Source organism: Gopherus flavomarginatus, chromosome 2 (genome assembly GCF_025201925.1).
Source record: "Gopherus flavomarginatus isolate rGopFla2 chromosome 2, rGopFla2.mat.asm, whole genome shotgun sequence".
NCBI lineage: Eukaryota > Metazoa > Chordata > Testudines > Testudinidae > Gopherus > Gopherus flavomarginatus.
In genome coordinates, this window is record NC_066618.1 from 114711964 (window position 1) to 114731440 (window position 19477).

The window sequence follows — 19477 nt, forward strand, 5'->3', positions numbered from 1 at the left end:
ACACTAGTTTCCATTTCCCACTGATTTTGTAAGGGGCAAGAACTGGGCTGCATCTCTAAACTTACCAGCAGAATACTATCCACATCACAAAAATCCATCACAGTTGGTGGCAGTGTCAGGAGAGATACTCAATTATCATTTCATTCCACCGTGGGCTCTTCAGATTAGGAAGAAGGAACATTTGTTGGGTCAATATGAGCAACAGTATTTGTACCACCACTGCTTGTACTATACTTCTGCTCAGGGTCAAATGGAAGATCTCAGTTCCCAGTTTCGGCAAAATGACATCTTTCAAGAGCAAGCACTAACTTCCATTAATTAAACAGATAACAGATTATAATAATTAAGTTTGAACATTTCTTTCAAATTTAAGATGACAAAAGCTATTTGCCTCAAAGTTTGTGATTCTGTATACGCCTGAAGTTGCCACATGCGATTTGTGCAATATCACAGCACAGGCATAAGAGCATAGCATAAGAGTGGAAAAAACATTATAGTCAATGTGGCAGATTTGTGTACCTCTGTATGTATCTATATCAAACTATGAACTCCATTTTGTTTTGTGAATACCTTTTTGATTGTAAAACTGCATTGTAATTTCACAGGTGTCTTTCAACCTTCACAATAGGCTGGGATTCCTGAAGGTGTTGGCAGAAGGCTAACAATAGGAAGCAATCAGTAGTCGATAACCTGGATGGTTTTCCATTCACGTAGAATAATCCTAGGACAATATACTGTCTGAATCCAAAGGGAACCAACTTTACCAGCCTGATTGCAGGGGTCTATAACAAAGCAATGGATCACCTGACAAGGGAGCTGAAACCATTGGGGAAAGTCACCTGACACAGAGGGACTGGAACTTCATACAAGGAAAGCTCTTATAAACCATTATAGAGACCAGAGCAGCTGTTAAGGCTGTGCAGAATAAGGATAAAAGGAGGGTCTCTGGGACCCTGTAAGGATACTGACCAAAATCCAAAGAGTTGTGAGAAAACTGAGGCAGAATTTACATGCAGGTATTGTAGTTTTTCCACATATCTATATATTTCTTGTGCTAAGAATAAAGCCGCGAGTATGTTTAGAAATTCCTTTGGTAAGTCTGCATGTTACTTGCTTTCACTATCACGTAGACTGAAGGGAAAAACAGTGACTCAGAGGATCCACGACTTCAGTGGAACTATGGAAGGAAATCAAAGCAAGAACTACTGTGGAGATTTAGGGGAGCTGGTAACTATGGCCCCAGTCCTGCAAGCTGATCTATACAAGCTGATCTCAGCACCCACGCAGTGCCCCATTGACTTCAAGGGGCTGTGTGCAAATGGACCCTCATGCCTGGAAAGCTCTACTAAGGCAACTGGGCTCTGCATGGGTACAGAGGACCACTCATACAGATCAGTTTGCAGGATTGGGGCTCTTATTTCTACAATTCTTTACTCATTATTCTGAGATGCCACATCATAAAATTATGTTTCTTGTGCAAGACAGCTACTTGCTTTATAATCCAGTTGCTAGGAAATTTCACTATTTAACTTGTTCAGAACATCTCAAAGGACAAAAGGGAGAGAGACATCAGAAAAAAACAAGATATCAAGTGTACACTAAGTGATGAAATTTGTGAAAATAAGAATAAAGTCACAGAGGCATCAGCCACTACAAGACAAAAAGAAATAAACTGAACATTTCTCACCACTTCACAAAAGGGTAACACCAGCGTCTTTAGCAATACTAACATTTAGGGAACACGCACATTACACCCTGTTACAAATTTCTAAAAGTAAGGTGATATAGAACAACAATTTTTCAATTTAGCCTTGTGTAGCTGACAAGTATCTTAAGACATGAAATCATAGCATAAAGTTAAGTTCTAATTCAAGGTAAAAGCTATTTATGTCATCTAAGTATTATAAGCCTTGGAAATAGGGGTATATTTTAATTTGGTAGATGGAATATTTTCAAAAATAAGGAGGCATCAATATCCCGTTTATGGAAAGCGTCTTTAAGACTCCGAAAAGAGTCTGCCAAAAACAAAGTAGTGGGAAATGAAGAGTTAAAAGAGAAGGACTGTATACCATACAAGTCACTCATTAAAGAGTATTTCTGAATAACTTGTTTTGCATCAAACGTTTTGAGTGTAAGGAAGAAATAAATAAATGGCATAATGTTTCTAAAACATGTTAGCCCATTTTAGTTTGATTTCCTATATTTAGATACTTGCAATGCTAGGAAAAAGCAACAGATTTACTCTTTGTAAGGTTCAGTACATAATGATATGAAGCTAACAATATCTAAGCTCTTCATTAAACTCCATTATATGGTAATTATTAAAAACCATAACACCTCATCATCCTTAAAGCAAAGTGATTGTATTCTGAGAGGTAAATTGTTTGCTGTTTTAGTGGCCTTCACATACATATATTTAATTTACAAATAAAAAGGATGTAGTTTTCCCCTATTAACTTTGAGAATGCAACATAGGATTTTAAAATTAAGCTGCACTGTTTCCTTTTCACGCATCATCAGAAGTGACACCTGGTCAATCCTATAGAGTCTTTTGTGAATTTGCACAGATGGAACTAGTTAGAACTTAGTAAACAACACAATTTGATGAAGAAGGAACAGAATCCAAATCACTCTACAAAAGCAATCTGCTGCATTAACAGGAGCAAAGAGCAGAAAAACCTTACTTTTTGTCAATGAATACATACAGGAAACTGATCCACTGATTATAAATGTGTCATTTTTAGTGTCTTTTTTTCAGACTAGAACTTTAAGGCCAAACCTTGCTGTTCTATTTGCAGTATTCCCACTTTCATTGAGAATATGGCTCTACTACAGTGTCAGGCAAGAAAAGGGAACAAGTAAGTAAGTAAGTAAGTAAGTAAATAAGTAAATAAGTAAATAAGTAAATAAGTAAATAAATAAATATCTAGCACAGATTATGTTCCGTATAACTCAAATATTCAATAGCATCATTTAAATCCTCTTTCATTAATACAATTTATTGTGGAATAACTTTCCAATTTGCAATTTCAACGTAGGATAGTTGTGAAAAACATCAAGACGAGAGTTACTTGTATCTTTGTTAGTGACAACCCAGACTGCTAAAGTAAAAAGCCATGGGGGATAACAGAAATATCATAATCGCAGAATGGAGTGCAACATTTATAACAGAGACTGTTTCAATGAATGTGTTGAAAAGATAAAACAACTTGTTTCAAATACTATGAGCTAGATCCACAAAAGGTCTTAGAAACAGCAATGCTGAGCATTACAACATCTAACTTTTAGGGGCCCTGCTGCCAAGTGAAATCTTTAGCCTTGAGTTAGTCACCCAGCCTCCCTATACCATCCACAGGGAGAGTTACGCACTTGAGGACAGGATTCACAGAGGACAACATCCTGAACGGAGTGCTGCCTAAACTAGACAACAGGAAATGCTGAAGAGTGGAATCTAAGCCCCAGTCCTCAAAGCCCAGAGTTAATTAGTCTGGAGTGATTATCTCCACTCCAGATTCATAGCCATGAATCCATTCCTGGAATTAGACACCTAAATCACATCAGCCCTTTCTCATAAACACAGAGAGAGAGAGAACACGAGCAAAACCTCCACTCTATTATAGTCAATAACCAGGTGGTCAAGGCATTTACATGGGATGTGGTAAACATGGGCTCAAGTCCCTGTTCCAAGACAGGCAGACTGGGGATTTGCAAACAGGTATTCCACATTGTAGACGAGTATCCTAATCACTGAGCTATTGGCTATGTATGTACACATGCACGCACAAACCCACTTTGAAAAATTCCAAATCTGCTCCAATCTGCTCACACTCAGCTGTCCTGGACTGAGCCTGATCCAGTCAACATGTGCTGAAAATGCCTCCCAGATCAGATCCCACAAGCAAAACAGACTGAGGTACACCTAATTTGAGAGTCCCAGCGGGGCTGCTGAGCAGCTCATAACCACCAGGACTGAGGTGGTTTGGTACATTCGCACCAGCAGAAATTTAGAGGTCACAAGGAACCTCCAAGGTTAAGCGTCAGCTGAGTGGCAGTTTTAAGGATCTCAGAGGATGCCTAAACGTTGGACTTAGGCATGGCTAAGTCCCTTTGTGGGTTCAAGCCCTGTGTGTCTTATATAGTAAAAACTATGACTTGTAAGATAGCTTGTTCTTAATTTTGCAATGGGACTGTCATAAACAGATGGTTAAGGGTTAATGTCTCTTTTACTTGTAAAGGGTTAAGAAGCTCAGTGAACCTGGCTGACACCTGACCAGAGGACCAATGGGGGGACATGATATTTTCAAATCTTGGTGGAGGAAAGTGTTTGTTTGTGCTGTTTGTTTTGTTCGTTGTTCGCTCCTGGGGCTAAGAGGGACCAGACGTACACCCAGGTGTTCCCAATCTTTCTGAATCAGTCTTTCACGTTTCAAAATTGTAAGTATAGCCAGGCAAGGCGGAATAGTCTTATGTTTGTTTTCTTAACTTGTAAATGCTTTTCCTTTTGCTGGAAGGATTTTTACCTCTGTTTGCTGTAACTTTGAATCTCAGGCTGGGGGGGGGGTGGGAAGAGTCCCTCTAGGCTATAAGAATCTGAGTACCCTGTAAGCATTTTCCATCCTGATTTTACAGAGATAAAGAAAGAAAAGGTAAAAATTAATTAAAAGCTTTCTTTTTAAGAACCTGATTGATTTTTCCTTGTTTTGGAATCCAAGCGATTGAGTCTAAACTCACCAGGGATTGGTGGGGGGAAAAGGAAGGGAATGGTTAATTCCTCTTTGTTTTAAGATCCAAGGAGTTTGGATCTGTATAGCTTCCCAAGGCAACCCAGGGAGGGGAAAGTCTGGGGGGGGGGGAAGGAAGGAGGACGGTTTATTTCTCCTTGTTTTAAGACCCAAGGGGTTTGGGTCTTGGGTTCCCCAGGGAAGGTTTTGGGGGAACAAAAAGTGTGCCAAACACTATATTTTTGGCTGGTGGCAGCGTATCAGATCTAAGCTAGAAATTAAGTTTAGAAGTGATCATGCAGGTCCCCACTTTTTAGATGCTAAAGTTCAAAGTGGGGAAAAACCCTTGACAGGGACACTAGATGGGGAGGGTTTTGACTTACTACAGAGAATTCTTTCCCAGGCGTCTGGCTGGTGAGTCTTGCCCACATACTCAGGGTCTAACTGATCACCATATTTGGGACTGAGAAAGAATTTTCCCCCAGGTCAGATTGGCAGAAATCCTAGGGTTTTTTAAACCTTCCTCTGCAGCATGGGGCACAGGTCACTTGCAGGTTTAAACTAGTGTAAATGGTGGATTCTCTGAAACTTAGTCTATAAACCATGATTTGAAGAACTCAGTAAACTCAGCCAGAAGTCAGGGGTCTTTTACAGGAGTAGTTGGGTAAGGTTCTGTGGCCTGCAATGTGCAAGAAGTCAGACTAGATGAGCATGATGATCCCTTCTGACCTTAAGTCTATGAATCATTGATTATACAAATTAAGTCAAATACTCGACTGATTCACAATAATACAAAAACAAAACAAAACAGAATATATATTTTTTCAAGATCCATGAGCTGGCAAATAATTTTTAAAATTCTCTTCTCTCAATCATCTACTGTAGTGCACTCTTTCCAATATAAGAATTGTGCACAGTTGTCTCTGATGCAAAACTATTCTCATAAAATTCAGTGGATAGAGGGGAACACTTCCGCACAGGACTGAGGGAAAAAAGGGCTACAACTCTACACAAAACTCTTAATACAGACACTTGTGTATTACTGTCTTTAAAAAGATACAAACAAATAGTCATAACTGTCTATTTAGAGTCAGAGTCTCCTTTTTTATTTTTAATCTGATAGTCAAATTTGTAGCTACTACACTTTAAGACCATCAGCAAACAAATGAAATAAGGAAATATAAACAATGATAAGGCAATTCTTTGGCTTTAATTACTTTTGTATACATTAAAATTCTTGAGCTGGTGAAAGATTATTGTTACTGAACTTCACAGAAAAACTGCACAGGAACATATTGAAAAACTGTTTATGTATCACTGAAGTAAGCCAAATTTAAAATACAGGAGTCTTAAATAAGTTTTGCTCTCAACATATTAGAGTAGATGAGAGAAAACACAGATTTGATGTGTAAAAGTAATCAGTTTCCACAAAGTATCCATATTATAATCATTGTTCTGACTTTATTTATTAAATTTTCCAAGTAAGAAGTGTTACTGGCCTGTCTCTATGTTAGAGGGACTGATGACTTAAAAATTCACTGTGGACACAGTTTACCAATTGTCCAGAGAAGTGAATGTTAAACTACAAAGTTTACTTTGGTCACTTCAGTCTAATTGCTAAAGCAGTCTTTTCAGATTGATAATGTTTTCTGAAACAAGAAAGATATTCTACAGGAATTCAGTTAGTATTAGAACAACATTAAGCGTTCTTTCCAATTAAAAATGTGAATTAACTGCCCCAATTATAAAACATGTAAAAACAGGTGATAAATGATAGACACCTTATAAATGTTTATAATCACAAAACCTCTGACAAGTAATTTGGTGTTTAAGAATCTGCATAAGTAAGGATCAGATATGTCACTAGTATTAAGTTTTTCATGAAACAAAAATAATTTCCTAAATAATCTTATCAACACAAGACAGTTCTTCAAATAAATTAATTGGTAAAATACTTTGAAGATGTACAATGCTATATATGTTATAATTATTCCTACTATTTGGCACATGTTCCTTTTCCAATATATTTAAAATAAGAAATGTGGTTCTAAATAGATGTGTTAAACATGATTTGTCTTCTCCTAGTCAATATTTTTTCCCACAGTAAGACAGTGCCTGACCAAGTCAGTGTCACCAAGATTGTATTATTTGCATTTCATTAGCAGTTATTCAGAATCCACTAGTTACAATGGATCTCATCTTTCTTTTCTCACTCCTGTTTGTCAGCTGTTTCCTTTGGAAGTGGAAACACCCAAGTATTAAGATAATTATTTGTTGTTGTTCTTTACAAAAGTTTAATACTTTTTTTTAAAACAACCAAATAATGATCCTCCTAAATGTGAATGAGTATAGAAAATATGAACAGTTATTGAAAAAATAAGTTTTAAGAAAATGTTACAAAAGTTCTGCTATAACAGCACTTACACTTATAACTGAAAGCCTTAAATGCATTACTACAAGTAAGTAATGTTTCAAATGTTCAAATTAGCAGTATCTGTATTTAATGCTATCAACGCATCAACTAATTTTTAATTCTATTATGTATTACAGTAATGCCTGCAATGTACTAGGTGCAGTACAAGCATACAGGGAAAAACCACCCATGCTCCAAAAAGTTTATAGTCTAAAGAGACAAATGAAGCTAAGAATGGAGGTAAGAAAGACAACATACAAGTACTGTGTGTCTTTATAAAGCATATCGTTTACTTTCAACTGCCCTGCCTCCTCCACATTAGATGGCTAAATTGTTGGAGACATCATAGCAAAGGTGATGTCATAAGGAGGTCCAATTGATGAGTGGAAATTTCACACTTTAAAATATATTAGATTTTACTTTGTTTACTGCTTAGTTATGGCACCATAAACTTGTTTTCACAACGTATATATAGTAGAAGTCAACAAAAGATGTGCAGAAAAGAACTACTAAGGAAAACTGTCACCCTTTGAGGTGGTTTATATAATCTATGAAACAGCAAATTAGGAAATATTTAGTAATATGGCAACTAACGTTAGATTGCATTTTTTTTTAAAAGTTCAAGTCCATTTACCTTTACTACTCTACGGAGAAATAAAGATAACCAACTGAAAAACCCAGTTAAAACAAAGTTGTTTGAGCAACAATGCTATAGACAAACTATTATTCAAGGTGTTTTGTGATTGACTTGGAGAGAAGAGGCCAAGGTGAAAAAGATGAAAGGAATCAGAGTAGCCCTATAACAAAAAATCCTGTTCTGTAAGTTATACTTCAATGAACATCTGTCAACTTTGCTATGTGAACTTCATGGGATATTTACAAAGTTTGCAAGAGTTTCCAAGACATTTATAGCCAGTTTAAATGCAGCTGGAAACAAACTCAGAGAAGTGACTTCATAAGTGAAAGATCATCCTAGCAGCGTTTGGCCAGCCTCTCCAGAGCTGCCATTCAGCGCACCTAACCTACTCGGGGAAACACGGTGTGGCACAGACTGGTGCCAGTAACAGCTGCTTGGAGCCTGGAAAACACCATCCTCGAAGGACACTAGCTATGAACCAGCGGTGCCCGGCGTCGGGCTGGAAGATGCTGATCTGCATCTGCTTCCCCTGCCCTCCCACCTTCCCCCCCAAAATCCTCGGAACCCCCCAACCTCGGGACCCGCCCGCCGCACGGGACAGCGGCCAAGGAGACCGACCTGGGGCCGGGTAACCCCCAGGCAGCTCCCTACCGCCCACCCACCGCAAACTTTCGCCCCGGCCCCAGCGCAGCGGGCGGCTCCCCGGGCAGCGCGCCCGCGCCCCCGCCCCCGCGCGATACCTGCCGCACCATGAGGCAGCGCCGCCCCGCTGCTCCCGGCCCGGGGCTCCTCTCTCCCGCCGGCCGCGCCGAGCAGGTGCCGGGCTCCCCGCGCGCCACCAGGAAGCTGCGCCGGACCCCGCACCACGGACCCGCTCCCAGCGCCGCCGCCACCTCCCCGCTGGGCTCGCCCGGCAGCCCCGCTGCGCCCGCAACTGCCCCCTAGCGGCGCCCGCGAGCCCCGGCCGCGCTCGGCAACCCTCGGCCGCTGCCGGAGCGGGGAGGGGCGCGGGCCGAGTGACCTCACGGGGCGTGGCGCTGCACACATACACCCGCACACACCCCGGCCGCGCATGCGCAGTGGAGCTGCCCCGCTCCCGCTGCTTGGGAGACGTGGGTGGCCTGGACCCACGCTGAACCCCCCTGAGAGCGGGGTGCGCGCTGCTGGACAAAGCCGGGGAGAGGCGGCTCCTGCCCCCGAGCGGTTTTGGGCTTCTCTGCACTTGCAAGCTGGGATATGAATCCTCCTTTGCAGGTGACGGTGCCCAGGGCCGGCTCCAGGCCACAGCGCGCCAAGCCCGTGCTTGGGGCGGCGTGCCGCGGGGGGCGCTCTGCCAGGAGCCGGGAGGGCGGCAGGCAGCTCTGGTGGAGATCCTGCAGGCGTCCCTGTGGAGGGTGCGCTGGTCCCACGGCTCTGGTGGAGCATCTGCAGGCACGTCTGTGGGAGGTCCACCGGAGCCACGGGACCGGCGACCGGCAGAGCGCACCCCCCCCCTGGTGTGCCGCCGTGCTTGGGGCGGCGAAATGGCTAGAGCCGGCCCTGACCGAGCCGCTCCTACACCAGAAGGTCCCTGGGGTGCGTTGAGTGTCTCCGCCTGTAAAGCTGTGTCCTTCAAAGTGGACTAGGGAAGGGGTAGTAGTGCAGGGGCCACTTGCACAGCTGAACAGGCAGCCGCCTAGGGCACCACTAGGTCTAGGGGCACCGCTCTGCCGGGAGCATGGACAGATGGGAAGCAGTGGAAAATGTAAGAGCAGGGCTGCTGAGTCCTCGAGAGAGCCGAATGCAGCACAGTCTGAGGGAGGGGATTGGCTGCTGGGGTCTCTGGGAAGAGGTGGGAGAAGGAACTCACTGTGAGTGCGACTCTTTGCCCAGGCATGAGGGCTGGGTTGGGTGAGGTGCTGCGGGAGAGGGGGGAGGCTGGCTGCCTACCTGCTGAGGAATGACAGTGAAAGTAACTCACTTCCTCCCAGGCAGCCAGGATTGGAATGGTCACACATGCCTGGGCTGGGGATAGCCAGATAGCATGTGTGAAAAATCAGGACGGGGTTGGGGTAGGGTGAGCAGATGTCCCACTTTTATAATTCTGGGGTCTTTTTCTTATATAGGCTCCTCTTCCCCCCCACCTCCCGTCCTGATTTTTCACACTTGCTGTCTGGTCATCCTAGGTGGGGGTATTTGGTGCCCATATAAGACAAAGCCCCAAATATCGGGACTGGCCCTACAAAATCAGGACATCTGGATCTGGTCACCCTAGCTGGGGAGCGCGTCTCTCCCCCGGACTGACAGTGATCCATCTCATCCGGGGGGAGCTGCACAGGGCAGGATGAGCTGCTGTGGCTCCATGGGTGCCCCATCCTTGAGATCAGATGCTGTGCTAACTTCACCATGGCCCGTTGGGCTGGCGGTGGTACCCATTGGCGTGTGATCGGACCTGAGGGTTTGCTTCTGCTATTGCCATTCTGCACCCCAGTAGGTGGAAAACTGCAGGACCCCCAAATCCACCTATCTCCTCCTCTACTGCAGCTATTGGACCAGCAGGCGGAGGGGTGATGCAAGCATGAAAGCAGTACAGTGTTGCCATTTTGATTGTCATTGAGCAAATTTGTTTGCCAAAAATGCTTGCTAACAATCCTGAATTCAATTTCAATTTTTTTTAAATCAATATCTTAGCCAAAAACAGAAAATTAAGTTGTTGATAATTATTTGTGACAAGTTTGATATGGGGAAGAGAGTGGGCCAGTTTTCATCAGAGAAACAAAAAATGTTGACTGACTTTCCTGTAGCCCTGTTACTGCTAAATGGAGCCCTCCAACAGCTGTAATATGCTCATCTCCTTACTAGTGTACAGAGCAAGGGTCGGCAACCTACGGCACATGTGCCAAAGGTGGCATGCAAGCTGATTTTTGATGACATGCAGTGGTGGGCTGAGTGGCTCAGCCCGCCACTGCTCTGGGGTTCCGGCTGCTGCCCCATTGCCACCTGGAGTCCCGGCAGCCAGCCCCACTCAGCACCCACTGCTGGCCTGGGGACAGCCAAGGAACCCCAGGCTGGCAGCGGGCTGAGCAGGCCGACAGCTGAGACCTCAACTGAGCCACTCAACCCGCTGTCGACGCTGGGGTTCCATTCACTCAGCTGGCAGCGGGCTAAGCGGGACTAAATTCAACGAAATAGGAAAACGAGCAACTAATGGCAAAGTACAAGAACCTAGAGCAGTGATCCCCAACCTTTTTCTTCTGGCAGGTGCCAGATGAAGGATCATGGTGGCAGACGAGCATCCACCAAAATGCTGTCAAAATTCGGCGGCGATGCCTCTGTATGACGCTGCTTGTCGGCAGCAAGCAGTGTCATCCAGAGGTGTTGGCACCGAAATGCTGAATTTCGGTGGCATTTCGGCAGATGCTCATCCTCCGGCTAGTACGCAAGTGCATTGAGAGGCTCCTGTGGGCGCCATGGCGCCCGCGGGCACCACGTTGGGGACACCTGACCTAGAGAGCCTCCTGAAGCACGGGGATCGTTTTGATTAAAATGGACTTGAACTGTATGAAGAATTGAGTTGTTGCCACATGCAAAATCAATGATGGACATTATACAGTTTATTCATACCAGAAAACTTGTTGACATATATCCTAATGTGTACATTGCCACTCGTATTCTACTGACAATTCCTGTAACAGTAGCATCAGGAGAACGGAGTTTCTCGAAACTAAAGCTCATTAAAAATGATCTCCGCTCTACAATGAGTCAGGAACACTTGACTGGTCTTGCTGTTCTTGCAATCGAACAAGACATCACTTTGTCTTTGTCATATGATGACATTCTTACTGATTTTGCAGCCAAAAAAGCCAGAAAGATTGCTTATAATTAAAAACTAATCCTTGTTTCAATACCTCTTCATATAAGTTTCCAATAAAATGTTGACAAATTTAAAAAAAAATATTATTTGCATCATTCTGTCAAATCAGAATTTTTTCTGTAGTGCTACCTTTTAGTGCTAGTTCCTCAGCATTAGTGTGCTTAATTAAGTTAAACTGGTTTTAACAACATGCATGTGGCAAGTTTTCCAATACTGTAAGCTTATGTTTGTGTTGCTCAGAGCAAGACAGGCACAGGGGCACCAGTTTAATAATCCAGCCTAGGGCACCATAAATCCTAAGGACGGCCCTGGCTGGCAGGCTACTGCAGTGTAGAGTCACACCTCAGCTTAGAAATTACATACAATTAACTCAGACTTAAACAGAGACTGGGAATGGTTGGGTCGTTACACTAATTGAATCTATTTCCCTATGTTAAATTCTCCTCACACCTTCTATGGGTCATCTTAATTATCACTTCAAAAGTTTTTTTTTCTCCTGCTGATGATCGCTCATCTCAATTGATTAGACTCTTCCTGTTGGTATGCATACTTCCACCTTTTCGTGTTCTCTGTATGTATAAATATCTCCTGTCTGTGTGTTCCATTCTATGCATCCGAAGAAGTGAGCTGTAGCTCACGAAAGCTTATGCTCAAATAAATTTGTTAGTCTCTAAGGTGCCACAAGTACTCCTGTTCTTTTTACATCAGTTTAGAGTTGCCAACTGTCTAATCATACAAACCCAAGCATCCTTGCCCCGCTCTGCTCACTCCATCCCCCTTCCCTCCCTGGTGCTGCACTCTCTCTCTCCCACCCTCACTTTCACTGGGCGGGGAGAGGAGGGTCGGGTGCAAGCTCTAAGAGGGGGCTCAGGGCTGGAGTAGGGTTAGCAACTTCCTACTCACACAAAACCAAACATGTTTGCCCTGCTCCTCCTCTTAACCCCCCCATTGCTTAACCTCACTCGCTCATTTTCACTAGGCTGGCTCGGGGTGAGGGCTCTGGCACTGCAGGGCTCCAGGGTGCAGGCTCTGGGGTGGGGCCAGAGATGAGGGATTTGGGGTGCAGGAGGGTGCTCCGAGCTTGGACTGAGGGGTTTGGAGGATGGGAGGGGGATCAGGGCTGGGGCAGGGGGTTGGGGCACAAGAGCTCAGGGGTGGGGAACCTCTTTTCTGGCACAGGCCATTGACCCACATAAAAATCAATCAATCAATCAATCAATCATGGGCCATCCACTCACCTGTCCGAAGGAGACTGAGACACTCAGGACTTCCCCCAGCAGTGGGGCAAGCTGGTGCTTGTGACTCCAGCCCCTCGAGGGAGTAAAGCAGAGGCTCAGGGCTCTCCCCACTTGTAGCTCCAGCCCCCCAGGGGGGAGCAGAGGCTCAGGGCTTCCCCCCACAGCAGGGACAAGCCGATGCAGCGGATCCAGCCCCATGGGGATGCTGCGGGCTGGATTAAATTAACTGGATCTGGCCTGCGGGCCCTAGGTTCCTCCCACACCCTACACTTTGGAGATGGAGTGCGGGACAAGCCAGCTGCTTCCCAAGAGCCAGGAGGAGCACAGTGCTGCCAACCAGACAGCCAATGGCCTAGTCAGCAGTGCTGACCAGAGCCACCAGGATCCCTTTTTGACTGGGTGTTCCAGACGAAAACTGGACACCTGGTCACCCTAAGCTGGGGCAGCGGCTTGGGGTGTGGGCAGGGGTGTGGGCTCTGGGAGGGGGCTCAGGGTTGGGTCAGCGGATTGGGGTGCAGAAGGGGTAAGGTGTGCAGGCTCTGGGACGGAGTTTGCATGCTGGAGGGGGCTCAGGACTGGGGTAGGAGGTTGGAGTGTGGAAGGGGGTAAAGGGTGCAGGCTCTGGCCGGCCGGGCAGCACTTACCTCAGGCAGCTCCCAGTTGGTGGTGCAGCAGTGCTAAGGCCCCGGCTCGCACCACTGTCGGAAGCACCCCCATATCCCTGTGGCCCCTGGAGGGGTTCCAGAGCCTCTGCAGTCTGCCCCTTCTTGAAGGCGCCACCCCCACGTGCAGAAGCTGTCCCCGCAGCTCCCATTTGCCACCGTTTCCAGCCCATGGGAGCCGCAGTGTCGGCACTTGGGGCAGGGGCAATGTGCAGAGACCCCTGGCCCCTCATCTAGGGGCAGCAGGGACCTGCCAGCCGCTTCTGGGAGCAGCACGGGACCAGGGCAGGTAGGTAGCCTGCCTTAGCCCTGCTGCACCACCGGACTTTTAGCAGCCTAAAATCTCCTGTTTTGGCTTAAGTAGCCTCTAGGAGACAGAGCCCAATTCTGGGAGACTTCTGGTGAAACTGGGAGGGTTGGCAACCCTATCTCAGCTTGACATGAACTAAGCAGTCCTATAGACTCTCTCAAGGCCCAGTTCCACAAATTATTTAACTGCATGCTTAAATCTGGGACATTCTTTGACTGATCGGTCTCGCTGTCCCTTGCATGAAATCTATGTCTTGCTTATGAATGTATCATGTATTCACATCTGGGCTCAAAGTTTAGGATCTATCAAATCTGTGAACTACTTGACTTGTTATACAGTTCAAAAACCTGAGCCATCTTACAGACTCAGATTTTAAGGCCAGACAGGATCATTGTGATCATCTAGAGTGATCACCTGTGCATTGGAGGCCATAGAACCTCACCCACCCACTCCTGTAAGAGATCCAGAATCTTTTTGTTATTGAAGTCCTTAAATCTTGATTTAAAGATTTCAACTTCCAGAGAATGCACAGTTTACTCTAGTTCAAATCAGCAAGTGACCTATGCCCCATGCTGCAGAGAAAGGTAAAATACCCCAGTGTCTCTGCCAATCTGACCTTGGAGAAAATTCCTTTCTTACTCCAAATATGATGATCAGTTAGACCCTGAGTGCATGAGTCAGACTCACCAGCCAGACACCTGGCAAAGAATTCTCTGTAGTAACTCACAGGCCTCCCACTCTATCATCCCAGTATGGCAGTTCCTATCAAACTGCAGCAGTACTATTAGACAATTCTTTCATTAGAAAGCATGCTGGTCTACCTGAAAGAAATTTGCACCTAGTTATCCTTCCATCTGCAAAACTTAACATCTGAAATACAGAGCTTTCAGCCTGATCAATTGAATATTAAGATCATACAATCCATTTTTCTCAGCTGAACAAGCTGTTGAAAGACAAAGGCTGGAGCTGTAGATTTTACAAAAACAAAAAAGCTTTTAGTATGTTCTGCCACTTCAGCCTATTCAAGTCTATCCTTCGGAACTGAATTCCCAAAGACCTCAGCTATAGAGAAGAACAGAGGATCATATTGATTTAGAATTAGGAGGAGAAGAGTGAAAGTAAATAGTTATGATTCAAGTATTAAGCCTACTGTAGAAGTGGATCAACAGCGCTAGTGGGCTTTTGACTACAGTGCAGCAGGTGACTCCCCCAAATATGATTCTGTATCTGCTAACCAGCCAAACACCTAGGTATGAAATACGTAGTCCTACATATATGACATTTGTTTCAGTTATGGCAAGGCGGAATCTAACAGTGAAACACTAACCAATGAGATCTCATTGGTTGGTTGTAATTTTGTAATAATTATTTCAAAATTGTAGATTATATATAAATATACAAAAACTATGTTAAAAATATCAAGGTTTCAAAGTCAAGCACTCTGAAGTTAGAAAATGCCATAATTAAGATATCTATGCAACCTTAATCTGGCCACTTTTGTATATATGTAGATGTACTGTATTATGACTGTTTTTACGTGGTCATGTATTAGTCTTTCCTTGCCTCATTCAGTGCATAGGATGGACAGTTCATACAGCATGAGTAGCTATTCAATATTTCCTTTTATCCACATCATTCAGTGTATGGCCCCATGTCTTATTTTCCACATGCAATCCTAAACTTGCACTGATAACATCATTTTTAATTTATTTGTGGGCTTTTTTACAGCATTCATCATCACTAGTATTTTAATACTTCATAACATTAATTTACCTTCATAACACTCCTGAGAAGTAAGATGGGTATTATTTTCCCCATTTTACAGACAAAGAACTGAGGCAGAGAGAGATTAAGGCCAAAACTGTCAAAAGTATCCACTAATTTTGAGTGCCCAGTTTGAGATGCCTAGCACTTGGATTTTTCTGCGAACATCAATTATATAGCACTTTATATGTTCAAAGCACAGCTCCCATTTAGTTCAGTTGTAGCTTTAAGTGTTCAACACTTCTGCAAATCAGACCCCTGGATCTCAAGTTAGGCACCCCAAAAATGAGAAACACCATTAGTGACCATCAGAAAAGTCTGGTTTGAGTGACTTGCCATCACATAGGAAATTCTGTGGTAGAAGGAGGGATCCAATTCTCCTGTGCAGCTTTCAACTCCCTTAACCATGAGAAGATCCTTTCTATGCCTGCATTTCCCTGCCTGATTCATCACACGCCTTTCAGTTTCCATAGCAAATGAGGCTGGGGTCCTACAAACAAGAGTTTCCTTCATATCATATCTCAGCTTCATTTCCACAGCTTAGTCTGCCCTGTGCACTGAATGAGGCAAGGTCCTATGGAAAAAATATGTGATCATGTAATTATGTAATTAAAGATTGTCTCATAATGCAGATACACAATTGGGGTGAATTAGAGTTGCATAGGCAAATCTTATTTCTGGCATTTCCTAACTTTTGGGTGTTTGATTTTACAATCCTAACAAAAGTTATTTTAAGTTATTTCGTAGACATTAAAAAGAAGCCAGTAACCCAGATATATCATTCCGCAGGACCATACTGACCACCACATGGTTCATCAGCAGGGTTGGAACCTTTAGATCCACAGCACTAGCTTCTACCATTTGAGCTAATGGTGTAACCAGTAGGAGTAGCAGGCTGTTATTCTCTCTGTGGACCAGCACTAAAGTGGGATGAGACACACACTTTGTCAAAGGGTTTCACAGCTATTTGCTGACAGCAGGGGAATACTAGGTCTCAGGAATCCTGGGTTCTATTGCAGATTCTGCAGGGGAGTGTGTTCTAGGAGTTGTAAATCCTTCTGCCTACTTCCTCCACTAACTGTGCACCCTGTTGCCCCATCCACTGGCATGTCTTCCTCTGTTCCCTTCAGCCCCTCTCCTACCAGCTCTTACTCTACTCACAAGCATGTATCCTTTCCCCTGTACGCTTTTCTCCTTTTCCTAGCCTGTCCAGTTCCCCTTTTTCCCATCCCCCCACCATTTTGTCACCCAGCCTGCTGCTGTTCTCCCAGCCCCTGTTTCCCCCCAGCCCACAACCACCACTCCCACATCCCCAGGCTGTATCCTCCCATTCCCGCTGTGTTCTTCATTTTGTTGCATTTGAGTCAGATTGCCTCCTTCCTCAGCTTCATGCTGCCTGGGCAGTAGTGGGTGGAGGTTGAGATCACTGCTCTCAGTTCTCAGAGGGGGTGAAACATGCTGTATGGAGACAGAATGTTCTGAGGCTTTTACTGCCCAACTCCAACAAACCTCTCCCACGGATGTAGATTTTCAAAGGCTTATAATGTAGTTAAATTTGTGTGGATTTTCACAGCGACAGCAAAACGCACCTCCCTGATGCCAGAGTGAGCCCCCTGCAATATTTCAAATCCTTGTTCAAAACCATGGAAGTCCTAGAGCTTCGCACACAATGATTGTAAGAGTTTGTTAACATGGGCAAAACAACATATTTCCCCCAACCCCATTCTCACAAATGGTAGAACTAGGCTTGTTGAAACCTTCCAAGATATTGAGCCTGAGGCAGAAAGCCAGCAGGGGAATTTTTCTCCCAAATGGTTAAAGACTGGCACAGTTATAAGCAACTGAAGACAGGATCTTATAATGGAAATTTTTTTGGAACCTTAATTAGGGACATCACTTCTACTATCACATCACATAACTATCACTTCTGCCTATAATACATATGCGTGTTTATGCACACACAGAGTAATGTTTATTGCAGTTCTATACAGTCCTTATTTAAAGTTTATTAAATATTTCTGAAACTTGCAATATGGCTCAAACTAGAATAAACAGTGGATTTTAAAAAATAATTTAAGTGGCTTAGAAACACAAATCCCCACTGAGTTTGTGCTTTGATGTCACTTAGGTTGGAGTTTTCAGAAGTGCCTATATGTTAAGTGTGCCATATGAAGTTACAGGTAATTATACATATGTACACACCCATGAAAGATGTCATCCTTATAATTAAGCATTCATTCACCCAAATAGAAGAGATGGGGGACGGGGAGACTTTAGTGATATATTTACAATATTGTATGCAGTTCTAAACAGTGAAAGTTCTATGAACTCTAAAGCTGACTTCCAACAGAAGTAGTGGAAGCTTCATTATTTCAGCCATTTAACCCTAGGCAGGACAAAGTAGTTCAGAATATATTGTTGGGAACAGTTCTATGGAGGCATAGAAATGGGATGAAATTAACTAGGTAATCTTCTATCATTAATTTGATTATCTGATTACTATCACATGTATGGCTAGGAGAATGAATATATATTTGCATGAAGAAAAGCATTTTCGACATTAAAAACCCCACATCTCTCAATTTCCCCTTTGGTTCTTTCTTCATTTGCTCCAATCTGAGAGCTGCCCTTTGATTTGCTACTATTTCAAGTGTTATATTAAAGTGGTAGAAAACCTTGCTTAAGTTCAGAGACACATTTGTATTGTATATACCTGTAGTACTGTTCCCATATTTCAAGATAATAAAATTTCTTCTAAAAGAAACAAAAAAAATCATTTGAAACATGTTCCTATCATTTTTTCTTTGTCTGACATTGCTATCATGTGCCCTACAGTTGGCTTTTAATATGTTAAGAGAGACGATCACATCTCCATAGATCAAATTTGAATGGATCTTATTGAAATGAATCCATTCTATGCTATATTTTCGTAAGAATAAAACAGTGCTATGTGAATTCTCTATTAGGTACATTTTATCTTATAATTACCACTCCCCAAAGTGCAACAAAGGGCTCGTTATATGTTATAGAGTATTTGAATTTAGAGAGGAAGCACTAAAGAATGATATTTTAATTGATCCATTTCATTTGCTTGTCTTTTGGTGAGGCTTTAGAGGTACAGAATGGGGCCTTCAGGGAGAGTGGGGCACTTTTCTTGTCCATCTGATTGATTGATTTGCATGATGTGGATGGGGTGCAGTGTTGGCTTGGCTATCTATTTTAATTTGTATTAGTTCCGTAGGTTTTAAAGTTATACATAAGAATATAAAGCTTTAGAACAGACACTTTGTCCAAGATCCTCAATGATATTTAGGCAGCGAACTCCCATTAAAATGTAAGCTAGGCATTTTGTTGTGTGTGTGCGCATAGGGTTGCCAATTTTGGTTGGACATATTCCTGGAGTTTTCATATCATGACAATCTTTAATTAAAGATTAATCTTTAATTCCTGGAGACTCCAGGACAATCCTGGAGGATTGGCAACCCAATGTGAGCATTTATGTTACAAAAAATTAAGTAAAATACTGAGACACTATTGAAAACCAATATATTGAATTCAATTCAGAACATAATACACTTTGTAACATTGCACTATTACAGCAAAGGATTGTTTTCCCTTAGCTAGGCCTTCTATTCACATTCGTATACATTATGTGGAAAAAACCTTTAAACATAGAACAGTGTCACTTTCTCAGGCCCATAAGGAATATTGGTCTAAAAACCTGACACTTAATACATTGTAGTGAAGGACTTGATATATTCCTTATGAAAAAATACAAAATATATTTTACCATTTGGACTCCACTTTCAATATACGTCAAATCCAACCCAGCTCTCATTAGGGCACAGTGTTGTTTGTGCTTTATTGATTTGAGGTCAA

General features: G+C 43.4%; 1 protein-coding gene across 3 annotated transcripts in view; it reads right to left on the minus strand.

Moving 5' to 3' along the window:
* The window catches only part of PTPN3 (protein tyrosine phosphatase non-receptor type 3), a 330496-nt gene that overhangs the window by 252603 nt on the left and 58416 nt on the right, over nucleotides 1-19477 (minus strand). For 2 of the 3 annotated variants that reach the window (XM_050937682.1, XM_050937680.1), the window contains exon 1: nucleotides 8521-8566. The exons of the other annotated variant lie outside the window; for it this stretch is intronic. The gene's annotated coding sequence lies outside the window, so the exon portion shown is untranslated. Of the gene's footprint in view, nucleotides 1-8520; nucleotides 8567-19477 lie in introns of those variants that run through there. 3 annotated transcript variants of the gene reach the window in all.